Source organism: Aegilops tauschii, chromosome 3, assembly GCF_002575655.3.
Source record: "Aegilops tauschii subsp. strangulata cultivar AL8/78 chromosome 3, Aet v6.0, whole genome shotgun sequence".
Classification (NCBI taxonomy): Eukaryota; Viridiplantae; Streptophyta; class Magnoliopsida; order Poales; family Poaceae; genus Aegilops; species Aegilops tauschii.
In genome coordinates, this window is record NC_053037.3 from 183958306 (window position 1) to 183962915 (window position 4610).

The window sequence follows — 4610 nt, forward strand, 5'->3', positions numbered from 1 at the left end:
GGGAGAGGTTGGGGAAGACTCCGTCCAGCAGCAGCACAACGGCGTGGTGGTGGTGGAGGAGCGTGGCACTCCAGCAGGGCTTCGCCAAGCACCGCAAGAGACGAAGTGGGAGAGGGGTAGGGCTGCACCATGAGGGAGATGTTCTCGTGTCTATGGCAGCCCCAAACCCCCACTATATATAGGGGAAAGGGAGGGGCTGCGCCCCCACCTAGGTTTCCACCTCTAGGGGTGGCGGCCAGCCCTAGATGGGACTTGGAGGGGCGGCCAAGGGGGGAGAGGGGGGGGGGCGCACCACTAGGTGGGCCTTAGGCCCATATGAGCCTAGGGTTTCCCCTTTCTTTTCTTCTCTCTTCGCCTTGGGCCTTGGTGGGGGGGGGGGGCGCACCAGCTCACCTGGGGCTGGTCCCCTCCCACACTTGGCCCACGCAGCCCTCTGGGGCCGGTAGCCCCACCTGGTGGACCCCCGGGACCCTCCCGGTGGTCCCGGTACGTTACCGATAGCACCCGAAACTTTTCCGGTGACCAAAGCAGGACTTCCCATATATAAATCTTTACCTCCGGACCATTCCGGAACTCCTCGTGACGTCCGGGATCTCATCCGGGACTCCGAACAACATTCGGTAACCATGTATATCTATTCCCTATAACCCTAGCGTCATCGAACCTTAAGTGTGTAGACCCTACGGGTTCGGGAACCATGCAGACATGGCCGAGATGTTCTCCGGCCAATAACCAACAGCGGGATCTGGATACTCATGTTGGCTCCCACATGTTCCACGATGATCTCATCGGATGAACCACGATGTCAAGGATTTCAATCAATCCCGTATACAATTCCCTTTGTCAATCGGTATGTTACTTGCCCGAGATTCGATCGTCGGTATCCCGATACCTTGTTCAATCTCGTTACCGGCAAGTCTCTTTACTCGTTCCGTAACACATCATCCCGTGATCAACTCCTTGGTCACATTGTGCACATTATGATGATGTCCTACCGAGTGGGCCCAGAGATACCTCTCCGTTTACACGGAGTGACAAATCCCAGTCTCGATTCGTGCCAACCCAACAGACACTTTCGGAGATACCTGTAGTGCACCTTTATAGCCACCCAGTTACGTTGTGGCGTTTGGTACACCCAAAGCATTCCTACAGTATCCGGGAGTTGCACAATCTCATGGTCTAAGGAAATGATACTTGACATTAGAAAAGCTCTTAGCAAACGAACTACACGATCTTGTGCTAGGCTTAGGATTGGGTCTTGTCCATCACATCATTCTCCTAATGATGTGATCCCGTTATCAACGACATCCAATGTCCATGGTCAGGAAACCGTAACCATCTATTGATCAACGAGCTAGTCAACTAGAGGCTTACTAGGGACATGGTGTTGTCTATGTATCCACACATGTATCTGAGTTTCCTATCAATACAATTTTAGCATGGATAATAAACGATTATAATGAACAAGGAAATATAATAATAACCAATTTATTATTGCCTCTAGGGCATATTTCTAACAGTTGGGCCTCCAAGTGCAGAGGTTTGTAGGATAGTAGCAAATTTCCCTCAAGTGGATGACCTAAGGTTTATCAATCCGTGGGAGGCGTAGGATGAAGATGGTCTCTCTCAAACAACCCTGCAACCAAATAACAAAGAGTCTCTTGTGTCCCCAACACACCCAATACAATGGTAAATTGTATAGGTGCACTAGTTCGGCGAAGAGCTGGTGATACAAGTGCAATATGGATGGTAGATATAGGTTTTTGTAATCTGAAAATATAAAAACAGCAAGGTAACTAATGATAAAAGTGAGCACAAACGGTATTGCAATGCTAGGAAACAAGGCCTAGGGTTCATACTTTCACTAGTGCAAGTTCTCTCAACAATAATAACATAATTGGATCATATAACTATCCCTCAACATGCAACAAAGAGTCACTCCAAAGTAACTAATAGCGGAGAACAAACGAAGAGATTATGGTAGGGTACGAAACCACCTCAAAGTTATTCTTTCGGATCGATCTATTCAAGAGTCCGTAGTAAAATAACACAAAGCTATTCTTTCCATTCGATCTATCATAGAGTTCGTACTAGAATAACACCTTAAGACACAAATCAACAAAAACCCTAATGTCACCTAGATACTTCAATGTCACCTCAAGTATCCGTGGGTATGATTATACGATATGCATCACACAATCTCAGATTTATCTATTCAAACCAACACAAAGTACTTCAAAGAGTGCCCCAAAGTTTCTACCGGAGAGTCAAGACGAAAACGTGTGCCAACCCCTATGCATAGGTTCATGGGCGGAACCCGCAAGTTGATCACCAAAACATACATCAAGTGAATCACGTGAATATCCCATTGTCTCCACAGATAAACACGGCAAGACATACATCAAGTGTTCTCAAATCTTTAAAGACTCAATCCAATAAGATAACTTCAAAGGGAAAACTCAATCCATTACAAGAGAGTAGAGGGGGAGAAACATCATAAGATCCAACTATAATAGCAAAGCTCGCGATACATCAAGATCGTATCACCTCAAGAACACGAGAGAGAGAGAGATCAAACACATAGCTACTGGTACATACCCTCAGCCCCGAGGGTGAACTACTCCCTCCTTGTCATGGAGAGCGCCGGGATGATGAAGATGGCCACCGGTGAGGGATCCCCCCTCCGGCAGGGTGCCAGAACAGGGTCCCGATTGGTTTTTGGTGGCTACAGAGGCTTGCGGCGGCGGAACTCCCGATCTATTCTGTTCCCCGATGTTTCTAGGGTATATGGATATATATAGGAGAAAGAAGTCGGTAAGGGGAGCCATGAGGGGCCCATGATGGTGGAGGGCGCGACCAGGGGGTGGGCGCGCCCCCTGCCTCGTGCCTTCCTCGTTGCTTCCCTTACGTATACTTCAAGTCTTCTGGATTGCTTCCGTTCCAAAATTAACTCTCCCGAAGGTTTCATTCCGTTTGGACTCCGTTTGATATTCCTTTTCTGCGAAACACTGAAACAAGGGAAAAAAAACAAAAACTGGCACTGGGCTCTGGGTTAATAGGTTAGTCCCAAAAATAATATAAAAGTGTTTATTAAAGCCCATAAACATCCAAAACAGATAATATAATATCATGAATACTTCATAAATTATATATACGTTGGAGACGTATCAACGGTCCTAATTTTTTCACCAAAGTGTCGACTGGGTCCTAATTCTTTCAAAATGCACGTCTGGGTCCTAAATCTTTTTAAGTTGTTCCTCTGTGGTCGTTAATCTGTCTGACCAAAGCTGACCTGCCTGTGTGGTGCTTTGACTATGGCCACATGGACAAAAGGGCCCAAGAGGAGTAACGACCAGCCGTGCATATTTGCAAGAAAGCCCTCGAACACTAATTTGTTCATAGTCGCGGTCCCTTTCCTCTTCCCCACCCCTCTTTGGCGAAACCGAAGGTGAGCGACGGTGGCAGCGCTGCTCCAGTGAGAAGCGGAGGTCATGAGCGGTGGTTGTCCAGCAGCATCGGCCGCTAGGATGGCGCCAACGCCGCTAGAAATAATCCATCATCTGTCATGTCAACGCTGCGTGTGCGCATGCATTGCGTGCGACGCGGGAGCAAGCTTGGGCAGCGAAGGCGCTGGTGGCCCACGGGACGCTCGCGCACCCGCTGGGGACGGGCGAGGAGGGTTGAAGGGACTCGCCAGATCCGAGGAGGAGAAGAGTTGCGGCGGTGGGGATGGGCATATCCGGCTGCGGGGCACCGGATCTGGCCGACGACGCAATGGTTCTAGTGGACGGCATCCACAACAACGACAGGGGAGCTCGGGCGTTTGTCCATGGTGGTTCCTGCGCCGGGAGAGATAGGGATATGAGAGACCGGGAGTGAGGATGAGGTGAAGGAAGGAACGGGAGGAAGGGGGAGCTGGGCGGTGCTAGGGCGCAACAGCTGCTGCTGACGGCCGGTGGAGGTGAGCTCCGGCTCGGGTTGGTCGCGCTGGGAGGCGTGCGGGGTCGAGGGCATGGCACCAACGGCAGCGTCCCCGATGGTAGCGACGGCGCAAGAGGAGCTACTACTGGCGGTGGACCCAACGTTGCCAAGGTCAGGGATGCACCGAACGACTTCTTCTCGTGGCCCATGATCACAGACGAGCTTGTGCTGACAGAGAGAAGAAAGTGGGGGAGAAGACCTAGGAGGCGAGGATTGAGGAGGAGAAATATTACATGGCCACTTTGCATATATATCCAACCGTCGTTGGACCTCTTGTCTACGTGGCCAGGGTCAAAGCACCACGCAGGCAGGTCAACAGTGGTCAGAAGAAATTAGGACCTCAAATGAACAACTTAAAAAGATTTAGGACCCAGACGTGCATTTTGAAAGAATCAGGACCCAATCGACACTTTGATAAAAAAAATTAGGACCACGCATGCATTTTTTTGCGGGGAAATCAGAGAGCTTTTTATTCATATGAAGGCATTCTTAGGACAATCAGCCAAGAGGCTGGTCACCAAGAAGCTAGGAGTTGTGGCGCCCCCGATTTGACCGTACACTAATCATGCACGCAAATGTGTACGACCAAGATCAGGGACTCACGGGAAGATATCACAACACAACTCTAA